Source organism: Mus musculus, chromosome 12 (assembly GCF_000001635.26).
Source record: "Mus musculus strain C57BL/6J chromosome 12, GRCm38.p6 C57BL/6J".
NCBI classification, from domain to species: Eukaryota; Metazoa; Chordata; class Mammalia; order Rodentia; family Muridae; genus Mus; species Mus musculus.
The window spans coordinates 50,980,713-51,004,913 of NC_000078.6; the positions used below are offsets into that span (position 1 = coordinate 50,980,713).

The 24,201-nt window shown below is 40.7% G+C and overlaps 2 long non-coding RNA genes across 8 annotated transcripts; one reads left to right on the forward strand and one right to left on the reverse strand.

The window, feature by feature from the left end:
- Gm34581 lies at positions 1 to 10,105 on the forward strand. Of its 7 annotated transcripts, XR_381581.3 has the most exons (6): positions 1 to 1,504; positions 2,372 to 2,507; positions 4,495 to 4,649; positions 6,850 to 6,943; positions 7,067 to 7,108; positions 7,197 to 8,031. It is a non-coding gene; the product is annotated as a predicted gene, 34581 (long non-coding RNA). The 7 variants fall into 7 exon arrangements; XR_872743.1 differs by lacking the exon at positions 7,197 to 8,031 and adding an exon at positions 9,162 to 10,105 and having other exon boundaries at positions 6,850 to 7,154; XR_381580.3 differs by having other exon boundaries at positions 6,850 to 7,108.
- Gm40421 lies at positions 4,548 to 24,200 on the reverse strand. Its single transcript, XR_001780608.2, has 6 exons — positions 24,075 to 24,200; positions 23,050 to 23,216; positions 7,007 to 7,102; positions 6,861 to 6,920; positions 6,405 to 6,453; positions 4,548 to 4,786 (listed from the first exon to the last, which is right to left on the reverse strand). It is a non-coding gene; the product is annotated as a predicted gene, 40421 (long non-coding RNA).
- Position 24,201: the final 1 nt, after the last annotated feature.

Sequence of the window (24,201 nt, forward strand, 5' to 3'; positions counted from 1 at the left end):
TTACAGCTCGAGCGGCCTTCTCAGTCGAACCGTTCACGTTGCGAGCTGCTGGCGGCCGCAACATGTATTTAATACAAAACTAATTTAAACAAATTAAAGAGGCCTCATTGGAGTCCAAACTTGGGTGTGATGAGGAAATAGTCTACTTCTTCGTTATGTGTTAGACCCTTTAGCATAGCTTCTCCCCAAAGAATTCCATTCTCAGAATATTCTCTCTTTCTGCCCATGCCTTGTGATCCCTTTAAGTGAAAGTGTACCTCCATCCAAGCTGCCTAGAGGGACACAGAGGACACAAACCTGCAGCAGGGGTTTCCCCGAGTATGCAGTGGGCAGTGTGGTTCTCTGGGCAATAAAAGAAAAAGTGTGTGATTCTTATTTTCACTGGCAGTGAAGAAAATCGGAGTGTTTGAAAAAAAAAAAAAAAACTGCTGTGGTCAACAACGTGTCAAATGAAAATATGTACAATTAGAAGTCAAATCACACTGTTTTGTAAAAATTCTACATAATTTAAAATTCTATATAATGCAGCAGAGTTTGAAACATATCAAGCTATTGCTAATTATTTACTGATAAAGCCTATCTCCACAGCAATAATCAGCAGCTACCTGCTTGACTTCCTAGCGTTTTTCAGTCCTTAGTAAACCAGAAAAGTCCACATAAAGTTGAGCTCTTGAGATAAAATAATAAAGAGCAACCATTTATATCTTTAACTCAGTGTCATGCTGTGACTCACAAGACGCTTGTTAGTTTTCCTTTATGGATAGGTTTTATTACTCTTATTCTAATAAGGTGGCATGGTGTCTGACGTTTAGCCCACAAGGGCAGAGTTTTGCATAAGAAGGCTGCTTGTACTTTGTCCAGTGGGCTTTAGTTTCCCAGTATGGTTTAAATCATGCCCAGGAAAGAGGTAGAAAGAGCCAGCTGCACACACTGGATGCTGGTCTTTCTATCCTCAGACTCCAGACTTCATTTCCAGTAGCGTTATGTAGGTACTGACCTTACGCCTTCCATCCCAAAAAAACAATAGCAACACCTTTCATTTAAAACTCATATTTTCCACCTATCTGTTAATAATTTACCTCAACATAACAGTTCAAAACTAATCTTCATTAAACATTAATTCCTCTATGGAAAAATTCATTTATATATTTTGGTTAAAAATCTTAAGTTGTTTATGTTTTCTGTGTTCCTTAGAAAACCGCTGAGCTTGAGTTGATGAGATGGCTCAGTAGGCAAAGTGCCAGCCCAGCAAGCTTAGGGAGTTGAGTTCATATCTCCACCATCACTTAAAAGTCAGACACAGCAGCCTATCCCTAGTGCTCGAACGGTAAAGGCAATCGCTGGAACTAACTAGACAGCCAGTTCAGCTGGACCACTGAGCTCCTGGTTCAGAGCTACTCTGTCTCAAGAAACAAGATGAAGACCAATAGAGCATCACACCTCATATCATCATGTGGCCTCCACGTGCAACTGCACATGTCAGTATGTGCACACACAAGCACAGGTACACACACAGGAAAAGGGAAGGAAGGGAGGAGGGGGAGGGAGGGGGGAGGAGAGGTAAACAGGAGGAGGGAGGGAGGAGAACAGAGGAAGGGAGGGAGATAAGGAGGGGGAGAGAGAGAGAGAGAGAGAGAGAGAGAGAGAGAGAGAGAGAGAGAGAGAGACTGAGAATCACTGAGCTAGACAGTCTACTTTTCTTAAAAGCAATGGTGCCTGTCCACATCTGTACACATGACTGTCTTGGCCTCTTCTATTAAGCTGGTTGATTCATTTTGGAAATAGTCAACCATATAAAAGCACTTCTCTACTTGCTAATCTTATCAAATTATTTTTTATGGTATCCTCCTTTCATTTTTCCCTAATAACTAAATATGTAAAAAAAGAATTTAAGAAGAAAAATTAAATTATTAACTCTGTCTTATGTTATTATATCTGTGTTAAGTTCCTAGAGTCTCCTTAAGAAATTTTGGAAGCCTATGTGAACTCAGAATATTTTGGTTTCTAAGTTTTCTTATCATATGTTTTTATTCTCAAGTTTGAGGGTCTTGCTAGTCACTTGTGCAAAAGAAAAGTGCACCCCGGGCCTGTCTGAGAAAGGTCTAGGATTGTCTGAGAAGACAGTAAGAGGGACAGAGAGCAGCGATATTGTCACATGTCACATTTCTTTCCCAAAAAGTTGAAGTGCTGATGGGTTACATATCCTACCATGAGTCTAAGTGGGGTTAACAATAGTCAGGTGCTTACCAAAAACCTTCACAGGCACTAAAAAGCATGTAGGAGAAAAGGTGAGTGAGAATTGCCCCTGGAGCTGTGGTCTGGAAGAGAACAGAAGCCACTGATGATTGTAAGCATACTGTTTTCTCACCAGGAAGGAAGACTCGCAGTTGATGAACATTTGCCATAAACTGGCTACTGACTTCAGAATGCTAATATGGAAACAATGGAACAACAAAAGCAAGTCTTGGGACCAATGACGTAACACATACTTGAAGGGGTAGGAAATGGTACGTGTCTGGCTGTATCCAGCAGAGTAGCACTATAGAAACCATTGCTATAAAAGCCAGTGTAACTGCCTGCTTGTTTGTGAACCACACAAGCAAAGACGTCAAGGGTGTGCACATTTCCTAGGGTTGCTTGCGGGTTATGCTCAGCTGGCAAATCCCTCCTTGTTCCCTGTTTATGAGACAGCATCAACTGTCACAGTCACATCTGACGCCCCTTCTCATCTGTGTTCAAGACATCGCCCATACCCATCTGCTCCTCAGTGGCAATGCCTAATGTGACCTTACTTCTCCTGTGTCCTCTGCCAGTTCTTTCTCAGCACTAAGAAGATGTGTCCTCCATATTCCCAGCTGTAAACAAAAGTATCTCAGCACTGTTGAAATGGCAAGATGGCTGCTCATAAACAACTTAGCTTGCCATTCCAGACCTTGTGAGATCTGACCCAAGCGGAATTTCTGTCTCCTTCCTCGCCTCTATGGAAACAGAAATTCCCTTAACATGTTCCTATTGAATGGATTCATCAGATCACTGATCCTTATTCCTTCTGTAAAACATGGCCTCTGTAATCCTGCCTGAATCCAGGACTAACAAGTCACGTGGTGTGTGGTTTTATTTCCCTATACCAATTAGTTGTATATAGTTGTACATCAACCTTGTTCAAGCTTATTTATGCCAGTTTGATTTGTTCTTACAACTATGTGATTTAATTAAATATGAAAATTGATTTTAAAAACCATGACTGTCGGGCGTGGTGGCACATGCCTTTAATCCCAGCACTTGGGAGGCAGAGGCAGGCGGATTTCTGAGTTCGAGGCCAGCCTGGTCTACAGACTGAGTCCCAGGATAGCTAGGGCTACACAGAGAAACCCTGTCTCGAAAAACCAAAAAAACAAACAAACAAACAAACAAAAAAAACAAACCAAAAAAAAAAAAAAAAAACCCCATGAGTACAGAAAGAAAATTAATCCTAAATTATATGCTCCACTTCAAAATGTTAATAAGAGATGATGCCCAAGTGTGAATGGGAAGGAAGGCGGCAACAAATGGAGGAGATAAATCCCAGATGTCCCTTGATCTTGCCCCACCTCAACCCTCTCTTCTCATCTCTTGGTTTTGGCCTCCACTTCAAACAAAGGAAGCCGCCATGTGTGTCACCAGTTTAAATGATACGTAAAATGCTTCAATTGACTCAGAAATGCCAGTTTCAGACTCACACTTCAGGAAACTGGTTTGGACAGGTATGGTGGGACACACCTTTGATTAAGATATACCATCCAGCACTGGATGGCAGAGACAGGAGAATCTCTGAATTCAAGATAAGCCTTGACTACCTATCAAGTTCCAGACCATCCAAGGCTACATAGCAAAACCTGGTCCCAAACAAACAAACCAATGCCATACCAAAAAAGGGAGTAAAGTGAGAAAGTGTTTGACGCTTCAATAAGAGTTTGATAAATAAATGTGTGCTCATACATTTGTGATAAAATATAGAATTTACATCTGATACTTTCTAATGATCTCCCCACTTTTGCCAGGCTTCCAATTTATGAAGTAGCCATTTGTCCTTTAAAAGATAAATAAACTCAGCTCCTGCTCTGGGCAACCCTGGGTCCTCACCCCTTCCTCTATATTAAATGGACTCCCCTGTGTTGCTTACTCCCCAGCCCTCCAGCACCTAGACAAAGTCTAACCCTTTAGAACATTCCCTTAAAGCCTTCCTTCTGAAATTGGACACCATCACCTGATTTTTCTAATGTCAGTCTTTATGGCACCCTAATCCAATATAATATCCTCAATCTCTTCACCTGTAAATGAGAGATAACATTTGCCTCATAAGTCACTGAAGGATTTAACATATTATACAGTAAGATCAGTTGCTCTTGGCTTGCAGAAAACAACAGACTCGTCTCCATCCATTGTCCCCTTTTGGAAGTCCACAGATTTTTGCTGTTGATCATGTTTCTCATTCTCTCTTCTGTACTCTCACAGTTTCAGCATGTCGTTGAACCCCCTTAATGGACAACATAATCTAATCTGCTCGGTGGCACAGAAAATGATTTAGGATGTCTCAAATGATCTGCATTTTACTTTCTACAGAACTTTATTCAATGGAGCAGACAAGACGCTCAATTACAACTTCAAAGGTGCGTGTTCCTCTCTCTCCTTCATCCCCGTTTTCATGTTCATTCTGCTTTCTCCTAAAAATGTTGATGGGTTAGATTACACCTGACAGCAGTCTTGGCAGCCCCTGGAGAATTCCATCTCTGCAATGCAACATGCTCTGGAAAAAAGAAAAAAAATTCACCCGTTCTTCCCCTAAAGGATTGAAATTCTGCATTCTCTTTAGTTGACAATTGACTGGAACATGTTGCAATAAGTGCCAGGCCTCAATGAGGTGTAAAATCCTGACTGTATTAGCTAGTTATTTAGAGAGATGTGAAGATGCTCTTGCCAACATACATTCAATTTAGGCTTTGGATGCTTTGCGTGATCTCCCAGGCAGCACTTGTTTGAAAATGTTGGAATTTAATTTAAAAGTTTCCTATTGGCTTTTTTGTTCTGATTTTTAAAAGATGAAACAACTCTTTAGTTCTTCAAAGAAGAGATTCCAGAGCCATTCTTGATATTTGTTTCTAGGTCTACATATTTACATGCAAAATGTGGAGGAAACTGTTCTACCTTGTTTTGTTTTTATGTTTTTACTGTATTCTAATTCTTGTCATTGACCTTAAACTCTCTCTGTCTTAGGATGCTAAGGAGAGAATTCCAATGTTATTTTTGTAGAGCTGGTCTTTTCTAGCCCATTCCTTTGGGTTAGCCACCTAGATTCATAACTAATTTTATACAAACAGACTCTAAGGTTGCTAAAGGGCATGGAACTGTCTTCCTATTCATTGAGCACAGGGGCATATGACAAGACTCACCTAAACCACACACAACCAAGACTCTCCTTCAACCAGGAAATAAGTATCTATGTTTCTTAATAAAGCCAATACATATTATCAGAAAATAATATTTACTATAGTGGCAATGCATGTTTGTTTCCACATGTAAAGGAGATTTATTATGTCTACTCTCAGAAAGCTCTGAGTATGGTTGCATAATGTTGAGTTGGGGGTTACCTAGGATTCCTATACTACACAAGTTCTGAGAAATTGTTTCATAGCTCTGAGAGAGCCAGCCACATAGCCTATCCTATGACAACATCTTATGGGCAATAACTTAGTAGTCTTGGATGCTAAGATGCAAGCATATTTAGAAAAACACTATCTGAACATATTAAGAGAAAAGACATCATCATAGAGTGAAACTAGCTGAATAAGTAATGAAGCAACAGGAGAGCTTTCTAGGAGTGCTGGTCACTAAACACACTTACTGCAGCTCATCCAGTCTAGTGACTTCAGAAGAAGTCCCGATGTGTGACACTAGCTCAGAGGTTTATCATACCTTCAACAACTCTCTGAGAATGTCAGATAACATCACCGTGAGCTTCCCCTTTCCCTAAGAAGAAAGATACTGCTATCTTATTTCAGTCAAGAGTTCTGGTCCATGAGGAGTCAATGCAAATAGGCCATTCAGGAGGAAGCCTTGATGCAGGGGAGCAGGAGCCCTGGGTAGAAAGACACACCAGCAGAAGGAGTGATAGTTTGAAGAGAGAGAGAGAGCAATAAGACTAGATGTCTGTGTGCAATATTCAAAACAAAGAGTGGAAAGAGCAGCCGTGTCAATGTTGATGCATTAATAGATGAGACTGCCCCTGGAAACTTCCAGATCTGCTAGGGAATGCATAGGTTTTATAAACAACCATGAGTCTAGGTGAGGAAGAAATAACTTTCTAAGGTCACATAGATAGACAAATTAGAATTAGATATTATTGAAAAGGTCAAAGTCATACAAACCTTAGATAGTCCACATAATACAATGGCATTCTTTGTATCCAGCAGAAACCTGGAAGACAGGGTCATCTTTGAGAGGATGTTATCAGCATTCTCTTTTTAGAACTACTTTGAGAGTTACCCCATAGATACATGTGTTTTAAAACATCAGTAAACAGGAAAAATACAAACATACATTTTGTTCCTATAAAATTATCTCTCTAAGAGATTTTTTTCCCTTATTGCAGTGACTAAAACCTGCCAACACGGTCTGTGACTCATCTACCCTGTATAAACTTCTGTGGTCTAAAAGAACATTGAAAAAAGTTTTAGGATTATTTTTAGTCTTCCCCATTTCAACCAGCTGGAAAGACTAATGACTGAAATTAAGGAAACTAGTTGAACAGTTTTTTAATTGAATATTGTTTCATATGCTTCTACTGTTTATATACAATTTCATGGGCTTTAGAACCAACAGACCTGGATGGGAATCTCAGCCCAACTATGTGGCCTTTGGATCATGATGGAGCGTGTCTCTTCCTCCAAAAAAGACAGAGGATAAAGTAAGATACAGAAATGAGCAAGAAATGAAATACTTTTTCGTGGTTTTGGGGAGGATGCTATACCTTGGAAGTACCGGCCTGCTCCTCAGCAAAACTCTCAGTTGCTATCTCTTGTATTTGCAGGGCTCTGGGAGGTGACGTCTGCTTTCCCATCTGGAGCTGAGGGTAGGAAAACAGATGAATTCCAACTCCTTCTACCTCACTCTTATTGGTAATTTCCATGAAATTATCTTTACTTTCTCCGTGTTTCCAGATGGAGAAGTCACTGAATAGCATTCTCTTGTAAGCCAGCCCTACTGTCAACTGTTTGGTAGGATTGGTTCTCCTAATATCTATGGGACGTGACATGCAAAGAAGGAACTGAGAAATGTGCTTTGAAAACTGAGTATGATATACATTAACATCTCAAGCAGGAAAATTTCTGTTTACACTTTGCATGCAATTTGCAGGATGTAAATGTCAAAGCAAAATCTTGGCAAAGTTAGCACACAAGTAGTTGGGTTAAACTGAGAGCTCACGCAAACCTGGCCACAAAGAATCAATGAGCTATCATACACACTAAATTCTCTGCATTGTAAATGGCCAATAAAAATCTCATCATCATGGGACAGTATCAGAGGTCAATGCCCAACTATGAAGACCAACTAAGAATCTGTAATGACCTAAACACACACCCCTGAACACTTTGAAAGTTGCAGTTCTCAGACCCACACTAAGTCCCTCTCTCTAAAGTTTACAAGGATAGCATGTTCAGATTGTCTGTAAATAGTTCAAATGTTAAGATGCCAGATACGTTTCCATTTTGTCACAACCATTGGTCAAATACTAAATGGATGTATATGATATCATATACATGGGACTATATTGTGTAGCATTTTGAAATATCATTCCATGTAACTTCTTTTCTTTGTCAGTAATTTTTCCTGCTCCTTTTTGTTGAGTTTGGAAGCACAGTAAAGTCCTAGAGTTTAAAGAACTCTTGATTAGCTTTCCTGTCTGCCCACCTTACTCCCACATACCTTTTACAAGAAGAAATCTCGAAGTATCTCTCGATAGCTTCCTCTCAGATCTAATCAGGTTTGTACCTGGAAATACTGGAAATGCTTTATATTTATTCTGACTGTCTTGGCAAGGAAGAAGACCTCTTGTTTTGCAATATCCTCAGGCCCTCAAAAGTAAGGAATCTGTCATAGCTACTCAGCAGATGGCAGGTCCAAGACCATCGTAGGTCACAGAGAAATGTAAAAAAATCCAGCACGGACAAAAAACAAGGCACAGACTCAAAATAAAAAAGGACCAGTGTATAGTTCAATGGTAGATTGCTTGCCAAGCATGAGTGAGGCACTAGATCCAATTCCCAAAAACAGAGATGGAGAGAGAAGCAGCGAGAGACAGAGTCAGAGACAGAGACAGAGACAGAGACAGAGAGAGAGAGAGACAGATAGACAGAGACAGGCAGGCAGACAGGCAGACACAGATAGACAGATGGACAGACAGACAGACACAGAGACAGAGACAGAGACAGAGACAGAGACAGAGACAGAGACAGAGACAGAGACAGAGACAGAGACAGACAGACAGACAGAAAGACAGACAGACAGACAGACACAGAGAAAGGAGGGAGAGAGTTTATCATGGCTTCCACAGTCTTTACTTAATGCTACCTACAGCACGTTCTACTTGACTTATTCCTTTCTTCAACCATCTCAAGGATAAAAACATGATACTGGTGCCTGTATCTCTGTGACATAACATGATTGTGACCTACAGACAATAGTCGAGAAACACTTAGTAAGCGAATAAATGCATCTATGAATAAGCACAGCTTCTGGTCCTCTTCCACTACTTTTCTGAAGTCATCTTTTTGCTTTCTTCTATTTTAAATTACGAACATTTCACAGGCTTTCAATGAGGAATTGGAAAGCTCACTAGGACCCCTCAGACAACGTTTCTCTGTGTTTCAGAATGTGTCTGCTTCGCATGACAGTCCAGATGTCAGCCTTTCCACATTTCCCTAGAATTACCTTGAGTGGAATATGTCCCTCCCGTGTAGTTCCAAACCCTCTATCTGGGCAGGCAGCTCTGTTGTTTAGCTAACTGTCGGTGTTACGCTGCTGTATTCATAAAGGATTGTCAGCACCGCGCGGTATTATTATGCAAGATCATTTGCTCATGTAAAGACACATTCAACCTAGCAGTTGCTTTGTCTCTTGTCAAGGGAACTGTGTGCTGCTACATTAGAAATGAGAGTTTGCAACGTCAACCTGCTGCTGCTGTTTCTGCTACGCACTTTGAAAGACTCAACAATTTATGCTTGTTTCCTTGTTTTTCTTCTCTGGTAAAAACTTAGCCACTATCCAAACAGGATTTTTTTTTCAGTGCCAGGAAGATAATATCTCCTGGGCAAGGGTCACTTCATGCAAGGTTGTCTACGAGGGGCCTGAGGTTGGGGCTTTATTGTCAGCCCCTAGGCCCAGGGCACTGTCGTGTGCCACAGAGACTCTCTGTCCCTTTCCACCCAGGCTTCTCAGCTGGCATCCAGGGCTTTGTCTCATTTTGTAACCTTCCTCTAGGCTTTGTTACAGATGCCTTCTCCAACATCAGCTTCTTATTTGAAACATCAGCTACTTGTTGCTCAAATTTTCAGAAACCTGACCTGATAGCTAGACAAAAGTATTCCCTATCTGTATACCACAAAGTCCCTCTGTCACACTGCACAGCCCCATGGGGAGGCTAATTGGTTATCCAGTCAGACAGTACACAGTGGATACAGGATAACCCCATTATAGAAGATAAAGCCACTGAAAGAAAAACAAAACTCACGTTGCTACCTCTGTTTCCCTTAAGATTTTTCTCTGTCCACCAATCCTGCCTTTCTTCCCTAACCAGTCCTGAAAATGTGAGGCTCACACTAGGAAAAATAAAAAGACCAGACTTAAAGAACCAAAGGGCTTTTAGGGAAAGTTGAGTTTGCAAACCGGAGAAGTGTGAATGTTAGTATAATCATGGCCAATCAAATTTCTCCTGCCCAGTGTAGGGGTATATCTTACTTTTAAGAAGCAGGGATTGAGGGACTAATGAAGTGGTCTAGCTATTAAGAGTACTGTGTGTTCTTCCAAAGGTCCTGAGTTCGATTTCCAGCAAACACATGGTGGCTCGCAACCATCTGTAATGGGACCTGATGCCCTCTTCTGGTTGATGCTGTCTTTTGTTATGCAGGCATACATGCTAATAGAGTGCTCATATATATAAATAAATAAATCTTAAAAAGAAGAAAGGAGGAGGAGCAGGCATTAAAAAAACTCTATTTTCCTATAGTCAGCCCCTTCAACAATTATGTTATGGTCTGTTAGAGATTGTATCATTTTCTTCAAGATGTAGTTTGTGGTAAATAATACATATTTTTAAAGTTAAAGTTTTCTGGCAAAAAGAAAAAGAAACCTGTAAAAAGGCAACCTTTTGACTCCAGAACACACAGTACACGATTCAGCCAAACCTCGGTGGCCTCGTGCTCTGCATTCGGGGATCTCTTCCTGGCTTCCCAGGTTTGTTCCTGTCTCAGATTGCATAGATTTAGCTAGAATAACAACCAGGTTGCCTACCTCAGAAGTCATCTTTCTGTCTACATATTTCATGTATCCAATGGACCAGTGATTCCTAACCTTCCTAATGCTATGATCCTTGAATAGAGTTCCTTGTGTTATGGTGACAATCCCCCCCCCCCCGCCCCGCAACTATAAAATTATTTTTATTGCTACTTTATAACTGAAATTTCCCTACTGTTATGAATCATAATGTACCTGTGTTTTCTAATGGTCTTAGGTGACCCCTGCGAAAGGGTCTTTCCACCCACAAAGGGATTGCAACCCACAGGTTGAGGACCACTGCAATAAACAGATTTTATATCATGTTTGTTCTATCTCATGGAAAGGCTAGAAATTTACAGATATGAAAACTTTGTCTCCACACGTGCACATAAGAACAGGTGGTATTCAAAAGAATAAGTATGAAGTTTGAGTCTTCTTAGTACAGAAGTACAATCGGGGAGGCTGAAGAGATGGCTAAGTGCTTCAGAGAGCCTCCTTTCAGCTCCCAGCACCTGCAGTTCAGCCTGGGAGGATCCAATGCCCTCTTCTTCCTTCTGAGAGAACTGCACTCACTTGTGCATACACACACTTCAAAAACTAAAAAGGAGGATAGCATGAGCCTTACTGCCACTATTCCTGCAGTTCAGTTCAGACATTAAGGTTTCCACAAGTCATGATACTCATCTTCGTATAATACCGATGTATTGTCGTTTCTTTCTTTCTTTCTTTCTTTCTTTCTTTCTTTCTTTCTTTCTTTCTTTTTTTTTTTTTTGTGGCAGCTATGGGCTTGCCACTAAATATATATGTGTGTGTGTATACACACACACACACACACACACACACATAAAGGAAATGCAAGTTACATGATGATTTTAAAATCGTTACCAATGAAGTGGGGAGGGGTGATGCTTTTCAAGACAGGCAAGAATGTGAAGTAACAAATGTGCATGTATTTTACAACCTGGAGAGCTAATTGATAACACCTCCAACAAAAGACCCAAAAACTTTCTGTTAAACTTCAGAATGGATGTACTAGGGCTGGAGACAGAGCTCAGCTCTTTCCAAGGGTCCTGGTTCAATGCCCATCCCTACACGGCAGCCCATCACTGTCTGTAACTCCAGTTCCAGGACACCTGATGCCATCTAGACCTTCTTCTGGCCTCCATGGCCATCGGACCTACACGTAATACACAGACATACAAGGTAGACACTCACACATGTAAAAATGTATTAAAATTTCTAAAATTAAAAACACCTGTCTAATTAGACCATATCCTATGGCCTGGTAACTTTATGTCCTATGTTTAAATTAACACAAGTATAAAAAAAATGTGTGCTTAAAAATACTTGCTGATCACAGTCAGCTAATGGATGGATCATAGGGCTCCCAATGGAGGAGCTAGAGAAAGTAGCCAAGGAGCTAAAGGGATCTGCAACCCTATAGGTGGAACAACATTATGAGCTAACCAGTACCCCGGAGCTCTTGACTCTAGCTGCATATATATCAAAAGATGGCCTAGTCGGCCATCACTGGAAAGAGAGGCCCATTGGACTTGCAAACTTTATATGCCCCAGTACAGGGGAATACCAGGGCCAAAAAGGGGGAGTGGGTGGGCAGGGGAGTGGGGGTGGGTGGATATGGGGGACTTTTGGTATAGCATTGGAAATGTAAATGAGTTAAATACCTAATAAAAAATGGAAAAAAAAATACTTGCTGAAAGGAGCTAAAGGGGTCTGCAACTCTATAGGAGAAACAACAATATGAACTAACCAGTACCCCGGAGCTCATGTCTCTAGCTGCATGTGTATCAGATGGCCTAGTCGGACATCATTGGGAAGAGAGGCCCCATGGTCTTGCAAACTTTATATGCCTCAGTACGGGGGGAACACCAGGGCCAAGAAGTGAGAGTGGGTGGGTAGGGGAGTTGGGGGGAGGGTCTGAGGGACTTTAGGGATAGTATTTGAAATGTAAATGAAGAAAATACCTAATTAAAAATATATATACATATAAAAAACACTTGTTGAGTGTGCTGCTGCCATCAGGTCCAGGATCACAGGCTTGGACCGAAGTGGGAGCTCTACGGTAACCTGGATGCATGAGTTCCAGCCCTCATATAACTCGTCGAGATCAAAGCTTCTCCATGAAACGGCACCTCTAAGTTATCTAAAGGGTGCCAGGCACCTCACATGGATGACTATGAGTCGCTCCTTGCAATGATGAAAATACTGTTTTAAAAAAAATAGTACCCTATATTATTTATAAGAGCAAAATATATGAAAATTTTCAATTATCTTCCAATCAAGGAATTGGCTAAACAAAATTATGTCTATTCATATGAAGTATAATAGTCATTAAAATCATCAGATCAATCTATACTGGGACTCAAGATATACAATGAAAAAAGTCAGACTCCCTCAGCACTAATCTCATGATGGATATTATGTATGTTGCAGTTTAGATCTGGATACTAAATGTACCCCCACCCAAAGACCTATATACGTTCATAAACGACTTTGTCCTCAGGGTGGGACCATTGAAAGGTGACGGGACCTTTAAGAGATGAAGTCTAGTGACACAGAAGGAGACAGAAACTCCAGCCTTCTTCACTCTTTTTTATGTTTTTTACCTCTCCTTATACCTTTACTCAACCTGACCATAAAGAAAGTAGATTCACTCTGCCATGATGCACTTGTCTCCCTTGAGCCCACAGCCATAACACCAACCAATTAGGGGCTAGAACAGCCAAAACTGTGAGTTCAAACAAATCTTTGTGATTTGTAAGTTGATTATCTCAGGAACTTGTTCTCATGGCAACAGACTCATTAACAAAATTGTATTATTGTCCATATGTGAAGAAAACAAAATGGTATATTTATGTTTAAAAAGGACAGAGAAAAATAATATAAACCAAAAATATTAATAGCAAGTTATCTATAGGGAGTGGAGTAAGTTAATATTTTAATTTTTCTTCTATCATGAATTTCTGTGACATTTAACTCCTGAGAATGACCTGCAATTGCTCTTATAATTAATAACAATGTTATTTTTGAAAGAGTAAAAGTAAGTCAGATAAGTGACGTAATCTTTCTCAATGAACCACCTAACCAAACAAAAGAAAGTAACGCATGTGTTCCTGTCAACTCCTAGGGAAAGAGCTGTGTCAAGATGAAATGTTCTAGTACAAGAGAGAATAGACTGTCTGGTCCTCTGCCTCAGCTCGGGTCTGCTTTTCTCTTTCCCTATATTGGCTATGTAGTGCATGGGAAGAAAAACCCAAGAATAACAGAACTATATATAATACATATGAACATTTTAAAATATCTCTCCTGAAGAGATTGAATTTACTGATCTAGCTACCTGCTTCTAAACTGGTAGTCATAATTTTCAGTTACACATATTAAGGACTGCTCATACAATTTCATCTTTGGGTTCTCAAAACCTGGTTCATAAAGCACACAATAATTATCTACTGAATGCATAAGTGAAGCTGGCTGTCACTCAAATACATCTCCCTTTATGTCTGAGTAGTTAACCTTACACATCTTCCATTTTCAGTGCTGAGACACAGGGGCAAGCATGGTGAGAAGAGATGAAACCAGAGGGATTTTCTGGCAATGGGAGTTTTAGAGATAGAAGACTTCATGAAATTACTAATGTGAACTGGGTTCTATGAGGAAACCATCTAGGAGAAAGTAAGTAGGTGATTAGAGTCAGGATTGAAAAACCGCATCTTCCAGTCATTCCTCAATTTCCCTTCATGGTATTCCCACAGACGTGTAATTACTTAGAAATACTGGCCTTGAGTTGCCCTTCCCTACAGAGAAGGTAAGAACGGCAGAGGGTGATAAAGGCTTATTCTTCTAGTAACGCTATGTTTCCTTATATGTGTATTTCTTCATTTGTGTTGATGTTTGCTCCCAGTATTTACAACCTAAGTAGCAGACACTTGGAGTATTTAAAAATGGCCTTTTAAGGGTCTGTTCTGACTTCTTTTCCTCTGATCACATGATCAAAAATGAGTATATATCATTATGGATGTCATTTTCTTAATTCTTCCTAGGGAAAAAAAAATAAGAGAAAATAATACAGAGCGTTTTCTTTTCTCAAACTATCAACTCAATGAGACGGCCATGATGGAACTGGAAACCTGGCCTTCTTAACACACCTCCTTCCATAATCTCCTGCCCATTCGGACACATTCCCTCCTAGTCATTACTCAATAGCACTCCTTCCGCCTCCGCCATAGCAGCACTTATCATACTAGAGAAGATGTGTCAAAGCAAAATAAAGGTAAATGACTGGAAATGAAAGATGCAAGCTGAGCTTGGCACACAGGCAATGCCAGCCAAGGAGGAGGAAGAGATCTCCGAACAGTGGTAGAAATTTTACTTAATGTGGTAGCAAATGTGAGTCTGTCATAATACATTAGATTTTTTTGAAACCTTATTAAACAGCTGATTTTTTTTTTTTTTTGAGACCTGGTATTCCTCCCCACCCCCACCCAGATTCTGATCTATCTAAAGCAGGCAAAAGGATGATTGAGTCAACAGTGTATCTTTCAGTTAATCCAACCCAGTTAAGTTTTTCCCTGTTACCATGTTCCATAAGGGCAACCCCACACTGGCAGTTTGTTGTTAATTACATTTGATGTGCAGTAACACAAGAGAGCTAATTAACTTGCATCATAAAAGCTTTATTTACTGTGACAAATTAAACAAACTCATAAAGTGTTCAGCCACAATGGATCTCAATTATCATGCAGTCCAAGTAATGTGCTACAAACATATTCTCGGGCCTCTCTCAGGTATCACTGCAGCCTTACAATCCTATGAACATTACAATTAAAAATGGGTCTTTTATTGAATAAAACTCAAGTCAACTGCCATTTGCTTTGCTTTCTTTGTAAGTATAAACATGTGTGGGTATGTATGTGTTCTCTAAGGTACAGAAGCTAGATATGTTGGTCAAAATCCCCTTCCTTCCTTCCTTCCTTCCTTCTATCCTGATATCAAAACCTAGGTCTTCCATGTGTTAAGCACATGTTGAATAATTAAGCCATACCTCTAACCCGTATTTAATTTCCTAGCCCTTGCTTACTTCACAAGTCAATAGAAAAGTCTTAGACTTCTAATAAAGAAGTCTTATAAATCCAAAGAAGAAAAGGTAGATTCTAAAGTCTATATTCTGTATTCAACATAGCTTTCTAAAACCAAGCATGCCAAATTCTCCTAGGCAGTATAGAGTCCTTACAAATACATTTCAGCTCTGGGAAAACTCAACTGCTAGAAGTATACAGCAGCACCTTCCATTGATAGTAGAATGAGAAAATAAGGTTTGTCTATCAGTAGAATTCAGTAACCCATCTGAATGTCTTTGGAGTAAGATCTTCTGTTGTTTTGGAAAACACTAGTCATTCATCGCACCATTCTTTACAGAATAGGGCCTGGGATTAATTTATCTGCATACAGTATTTAGAAAAATATTTAAGCTACTGAGACACTATTTCCTACTTTCAAAATATAAATAGCATGTAAAACAGCCACTGTGGATTAGGGTAAAGTTGTATATTGTGGTTGTCTTCATGAACATTTGTTGAAAGTCTCAGTACTAGAACACAATGTTTTCAGGCCAATAACCAACAAAGAAGAAGAGCATTTTAGCGGGCAGTGTCCTTCTCTACATGACAGCTTGGCCATACCTGTATTTCAGGAGTAGGTTTGTGAGAAGAAGCACTGAGAAATGAGGGGGAAATTAGGTGACTATTTTTTTGTTTAAATAATCTCACTGATATTTTTGATCTTAGCCACCCTTGTAGAATCCTCCAAAACAAATAAAGGTGTAAATGTTGCCTAAGAGCTGATTTTCACTGGGAAAAACAAAAAACAAAAAAACAAAAAAAACAAAAAACCCTGAGCTTGGCAAGAAAGGGTCTCTACAAAATCAATCCAGAGACCACATTTGGTCCTTTTCTGTTTAAGCATCCAAGAAATGGCTGGCATGTTTGTCACCTTCAAGGAAATGGCTGGTGTGTCACCTTCAAGACAGGGTGCCCCAGCTGCCCACTTCTTGTCTGTTGACATTTATGAATTATCTGAAAGTCTGTAGTTAAGATTTTGAGTCATTCTGTCCCTAAAAGATGTTGTCCTCTTTCTACCTAACTGGTGTTTTTGTCTTCTGGACAGACATCGAGCTCCTATGAAAAGAAGCTCACCAATAAAGCCTTGTTTTTGACAATAGGTCACAGCAGGGGCTGGGAAAGAAATCACAGTAGGAAAGGCAGCTGAGTGTGGGCATAACAAAATGCCCTTTATTTACAGCAGCACAGCCTATAATATGCAATTTCAACGCCGAGCTCCACCAGAGCAAGTTGAACAGACCGCTGGTTCTCTAATGAAAACTTTGAATGATTCCAAAGGTCTAGGGCCCTTTGCACTGGGTGACCATTATGTACTAAGAAGGCAGTGTGAGTATTCCACCTTAGAATATTCATAGAAACCAATTCCACCCTTCCGCCTCTGCCACCACGTCCTGGCCAGGACATGACAGCTCACAACCCTCACATCAGTCTCCTGAAAGAAAGGATGACAGAAGGCAGAACAATCTTGTTTTCATTTCCTGACCTCTTTGTAAACTGCATCTCGCTTAAACATCTCCCACAGACCTACACTTCATGGGCAGAATCTGTTTGTCTCCCCATCCCTGGGACAATTAGGAGATAACGTGAAAACAAAGACTGAAAACAGAAATAAGATCTTAAATAAATCACTTATACAAATGAAGAGATACAACTAGCCATACCGAAAATCTTCCTGCCTAGTTTACATGCAACAATCCCGTCATTCACTATTCGCATCAGGAAAGAGAGGCACATAAGAGGCTGACCGATTTATTACAAACAGGCCTTTTTATGCTAGCCTGATTGCAGAGATGTTACTATAACTGAGAATTCTGAAGAGGACATTAAAATACAGCTACAATGCCAAATGGAGTGGTTGAATTCTTACAGCTTTATTCAGTCTGAGCATGGCATTCCCTTCCTCGTGTGGAAGTCCATGGGTGGCCATTAAATCAAACTGAGCCTCTTACAAGCCTATTCATATTGACCAGAGTATGGTGGCTCATTTAGCCAATTCTGCAAGTGCATATTGCAGAGGGATGGAGGGGAGGTAAAGACCCTCTAACACTGCTCAGAGCTTCCTTGATTACAGTCCTCCCCGTGGGACTCAGGTGTTACTCAACCCCATCCCCATCGCGAATGTTAAGAAATTCCAAGCCCAGGGAATGACGACGACGGCACATTTCTTTCTGCTCACTTTGATTTGAACGGCAAAACTTCAAGAACATCCAATTCCCTCTGATTCTGCTTCTTAGCACAAGACTTGCTGTGAGTCTCTTGTGAGGATGCACGTTGCTGACTTATTGGGAAACTGAAGGAAAACGACAAATACTGGCTGCTACCCATGAGTTTATAAGGCTTTCCATCCTGGCTGAGGTGGCAGCTAGCAAGGCTTCCTTCCAAAATTCAAAGTTAGACAGTTCACTCTTCCTGAAACTTCCTTGTGGGTAGAAACTGAGATGTCCCCACTCTTAGTTTACAATTCTCCTAGAGTTATATTTTGCTCGACAACTCCACTGAAATGCATTTCTGATGAAGTCGTGGAGTAGAACAGGAGGTATTCAAGTTCAACCCAGAATAACGGCGAGGAACGGCACACAGGCCTTGCCTACAGCCATTTGGACCTTCTCTGAAGATTGTCAATGAATCTGTGATTCACCAACAACACCTTGACTTCATTAAATTGTAATGAATTGGGTATCAAATACGCTGTCCCAGAGAATGTTATTTATATTTGACTTTACCAAAAAAAAGGGGGGAGAGGGTGGGACTGTAACACTATAACAATAATTTTCTTATGAGGTTCTAGAACTGATTCTAAAAGCAGACAGAAAACCCACTTAAGGAAGAAGAAAAAAAAAAAAGTTCAGCACCCACACACATGTCTGCTTCTTTGTAAAATACTTATTTAATTTCGTATATGCTTATTAAAAGTTGGCCAGTAACCAAACTACAAAATATTTTACAACAAATAGCCCCCACTAGATCATCTGAGGCACCGATTTTAACACGTATTTTTACAGGATAGTCAAGCCTTCTGAGGCTGGGAGTGATATAAATTCCACTATAGTAAGGACACTCCATGTCACACTGGAACTGATACGAGGGATGAGGTACCATGTGTACGGACAGCATAGTATAGGGTGCTTAATTGTAGTGGCAAGCACACAGTCCTTGTGCTTCAGGCTCATCCCACTGCTAAATTACAGTGGTATTTCCCTTTATAGTGTTATGAAATAAACTGCAAGATCTCTAAGCACACACATTTTGTTTGGTTCCTAAATCAGACACATGTTTTCCCCATCCCAGCTCCCAAGAGCTGAGCACACAAAAGCATTCCATTCAGCAACAGGCAACTACAGTGTTCCCCTTTCAGGTCCTTGGAAGCTTTCAGAGCTCCATCCGGCTTTAAGCCTGTACGGCTCAGTCAGCGAGGTGTCCGCGAGCGCCTCCTTGTGGCGAGAAGGACGGAGCCTCCACTTACAGCAGCGCTCACTCCCACCCTGTGCAGCTGGCATCTGCCCAGGCCAGCCCAGAGGGCGGAGGAGAAAACACTCCTGCCTGGTGCTGCCCTGATAAATATCTGATGTCTTGGCTCTCCTGGAAATCCGAGACAGTCCATTCTCCTAAGAGGGGTAGGCACTATGGCCTTTAACTCAGCCTCTATTCTCCACCGAGGCCATGGCTCATTCCTATCCAAACTAAAGCTTGTTTGTACCATGACACTAATAAATGTGCCTGGATGTGGTTCCGACTTCCTAGCCGTCGGTGTTACTCAAATACAGAGTAATTATAACTGGATTCCTAGCTAGCGTTTTTTTTTTTTTTAAGTCTCCTATAACATTTAAATTAGACTAAATTCAGCTGTTTGAGTGCCCTCTGACAATGTATTTTCTCTCAGCTCGACGACTGTTTTATTGCTCCATACGCACTTGACCTAATCGACAACATCCTGCACTCTGAAATGTTTATACTGTTAAATGAATTTTTAATCTAACTTTTACAGCATTCAATTTCAGTTTCATCAGCCATCCACAGAGCAATATCTAATGTTTTAAAATAATCTAGACAGTTAAAAGGAGGGAGGGGGAGGGGGGAGAATCGCCGTGTTATGAAGCAAATGATTAATTAAAGCAAATTAGATTCTGGCAGCTCTTGCTATCATGGTGCATTCCCGACCAGACTAATAAATCTTCGTTGAGAATGCGCCTCCGTGAGGTTCAAGAGTCACCTGGGAAAGGACATTATTGACTAATACATTTTACTGTTAGTTTTATTTGTTCCTGCTTTATGGACTAATAACGAATATTTTTCAAACAGAGTGCATCCATGAGTCCGCTTCTGCTCCGTCTGTAAGGGTGGGTTCGAGGGAGGCTGAGAAGCTAGAAAAGTTCTTTCTATGTGACGGAAGTCAGTTATGGCAACTGAGACAGCTTAAGATGCCGGCAAACAGCAATAAGTCCGAGGACCACGGCACCACGCCAGCCTGCTGCAGCAGTGACTGGGGCAGATCTTGGGATTTCTCTGCACCCTGCAGCTCGGTGGGAGCCTCTCTCCTCTCCTGTTTGAGAGGTTTGTCTTCTCCCTGTCCTAATAGCTGGCATCTCCTCATTGGGGCAACTAACAGCTCTCTAAATCCAGCCAAATGCTGTTGCCATGCTCACTGCAGTCTTTGCTGTTTCTGAAGGCACAGAAGGGAGAAATTGACAGCCATTTCAAGAAAGGGTCCATACATGTGCCTTTGATTTAGGCTGCTCACAGTATTGCCATTTAAATCAACCTTTAATAATTTCTAATATCAACTGTTGCAGGGTTTGTTTTTTTCAAATTCATACTTGTGGTTGCCTAATCTGTATGTTTTAATATGTGTTTCCTGCAACTTTCCGTCTGCTGTACCCCTGGCTTGGATCCTTTCTGCCCAGATCTCAGCGAATGCCTGTGTAAACCTTAAGGGCTGTTCTCTGTGGCCTTCACTCACTGCATGTCACGCTGCCTAAAACCCATCAAGACAAGGCACAGACTTATTTGAAGTCTGTGGTGTTGTGACAGCGAGAAAACAGTTTTAAAACAATGGTGTGCATACCCAGAATACATTTATCTTGAGATTTATTAAATGAGGGGGAGGGAAGGCCATAAATCTCCAGAGTACATTTTTAGATTGCAATAAATAACCACACAGCATTAAATGTTTGTGCTGACTTTTAAACTGTGCCCCCAAGAATCTCCAAAATACAGCCAAGTGCATTAATATACCGGAGACCCTTCAGGCTTTCATGTGCACTGAAGCTCCACCTCCTGCCATCACTCGGCTAATTTTGATTACAGAGTAAATTGGCTATAGAAGGAAAAAAAAAACCCACAAATTTTAAATATATACAAATAAGTATTCTACTGTGTTCCTTTTAAGAGCAGATTGTGAAGTGAGCTACGATTACCCATCAAAGTGATTTCCTGGGCCCACCACCTCATCCCTCTCCCATCCTCCACCTCTGAGCACGTCTCTCTCTGGCTTGGGCTCCCTTTCAGCTTTCTGCAGCAGAGATTCCTGGTGCTGTGCAGAATGGAAAGCAGCCTGTGGCTCTGCTCAGCGTGCAGCTCATCCCCTGGCCACAAGCAGGGCTTTTGCAGACAGTTTAAAAAACGATCCGGTATTGCATGAGTTAAAAAAAATTCCCCCTGGAAAAGCTAATTATTGCATGCAGATACTTCTTTGTGTGATCAAGGAGGGGACAATTTAATAGGCTCTGTAATACAACCAAGAACAAAATTGCTTTAAAGGAAGTCTCTTGTTGAGTGACAACTCTGTTGCCTGAGCCAATTAGGTCCCAATAAAGAGTGTTGAATTGGCTCCTGCTTTCTCATTAATTATGTTCTGTCACAGACATGGGGCTTGATTTAGCAATTTTGTATTACATTAAGATACTGAAAGGCTGGGAACAAATGGCTCGCTCTGATAATAGGCATTCTCTCCACGGTGTGACATTTACTATCCAGCTGTCCGTAAGGCAGCCTAGCACTTCAGTTCAGGGGCTTATTTGTCATTGCTTCAAAGGGACACTCAGCTTTTCACAAAAAAAGAAACAGAGAGGCTAATAGATAGGACAAAATGTACCGCTGATAAGCTTTATTAGAGATGGGACGCTAGGGTTTTGCTAACAAGCTCATCCGTTGGGACTCAGCCGAGTTTGCTGCCAATCATCCTCCACACAAAGGCACACTAGTTAACAAGGAGAAATGAATTACAGACACTTATTCTGCCGGTGGGATCACAAATACACCAATCTGTGAAAGAGGCACAAACTCCAGAGACAAACTACATATTTGTCAATAACCTCCTAGAAAGAGCCCTAGTAATTCTTTGAAGACCTTTGATTTCGCATCCCTCTAAAATACATGTATAGGAAATGTTTTCGTTACCATGACATTCTTTCTTTGTTATTTGTACAAATTTTCATCACATTAGAAACAGAAAACCAAGGAGGTCTGCAAATGTTTTAGTGGGTCTCTAGACACTACTTTTCATATCCCCCCACAGGGAGCTCATGCGTTGGTTATTTCATTAAGGCCAACAGAAAATTAAATCTTTAAGCTTTAGGTTTGAGCTAAAATCCAGTACCACATTAAATAATCTATAATTCTGGATGTATTGTGTTTACAGAGTCCAAGAATAGGATTGGTTTCCAAGTGGAAACAGAGTACCTTTGGTCAAACAATTAGATGACATTTTAAGTTGAAAATATGCACACACACACACACATACACACACAGAGATACATATGTACAAAATATATCCATATAAACCTGAATTAATATCTCTGTACAGTAAATATAGCAAAGCATTTTATACACTGTATTTAGGAGCCTAAGCTAAAAGTCTCTGGCTGTGCCATGGTCAGCATTTTTACTACCTGTGTTATTTTTTAAAATCTCCTAAAAATACGACCCAGAGCAGGGTCTGTTGTTGATTTTTTTTTAAGCCAATAACCTTCAACTCATGCTTATCCACTGACCACATGAGGTTAATCAAATCGGAAAATGTCATGTTCAGATTAATTACAAGACCGCTTTCCACCACAGTTCCTGGAAACAGTGCTGGGTTCATCTGATTGCAAGCTGCATCAACCCACTCAATTTAGCCTCCCCACCACCTTGGATGAAAGAACCTGAGGCTCAACAGCAGTAGAGATAAAGGACAGGAGAGTAGAGAAATGCTGTACGCTCATCTCTTATCCCACAGAAGTTGAAAGTATGTGTGAAGAACTACTGGGATCTGGCTCAACTTCTGAGAGAGCCATCAGTCCACCTCTCCAGCTTCCCTGCCAATGACAAAACCTCTAAGAGAAACCCCAAGGTGCCTAGGAAGGAAACCCTGCCCTCCTGGTAGCCCTGCCCCTCTTCTTACCTCTATTCACTTTCCTTTCTCTTGACTCTGGAATTATTCCCTTATCTTTCTTTGTTGAGTGATTATTACTCCAGGGAAAAGATGTCAAGAGGCAGAAATGGAGGATACTGCTAGTTTTAGTAGTCTGACATGTCCTTTTGTGTCTTTGGCTCTTATCTGCAAAAAGACTGGGCAAAAATAACATTAAAAATAAAAAATAATTTAAAAAAAAAACCTCTTACCCATGCAATCTCCAAAACTTTCCCTGATTTGTGAGTATTAAAATAAAGCTTGGTAAGGCACATTCCAACTATCTGCTTCATTTTGAAATGAGATCACAAGCTAGAGAGATGCTCAGTGGATAGTGTGCTCACTGTTCAGGTGTGAGGACCTGCACTCAGACCGCAGAACAATGTAAAAGGCAGGTGCAATGACTGGGGCTTATAGCCCTCGTGCTGGGAGTGAGGCGATGTAGAAATAGATCTCTGCAGCTTGCTTGCCAAGGCTTCTTAGCCAACTAGTCAGCTCCAAGGCCAGGGAGAGATTCTGTCTCAAAAAATAAGATGAATGACTGAAGAAAACATCCTATGTCGATCTCTGGCCTCTAGACATATATGCACAAGCATACACATAGAAAGGAAGGAAGGGAGGGAGGGAGGGAGGGAGAAAGGAAGGAAGGAAGGAAGGAAGGAAGGAAGGAAGGAAGGAAGGAAGGAAGGAAGGAAGGAAGGAAGGAAGGAAGGAAACAATGCCCTAAAAATAGAAGAGGGAGGTAAACAGATATCACAGAAAATATAGTGTTGATATTTAGCCCATTGCTTCATTCCCCACAAGAAAGCACTTGTATGTAATTTCTCCACACCAATAATGCTTGAGAATTACATACTTTCTAAAAGCACGTATTGAACACAGATCAGATTGAAAGAGCTTACAATCTTAAGGATCCATGAAATTCTTATTGCTCTAAAATTTACCATGTTTCTATTTTAGAAAACCCTCCACAACAATAATACACATAATAGAGGCAAGAATCACTTCATCCTCACTTAGAGGGGGCTTCATCTTTGCAATTCAGGTGCTCACTCCATAAGATTGAAATCGTTCAAAAAGCCTGGCCACCCTCAGGCAGAAGTGAAGGTATTTATATAGACATTAGGTATTTATGCAGCAATT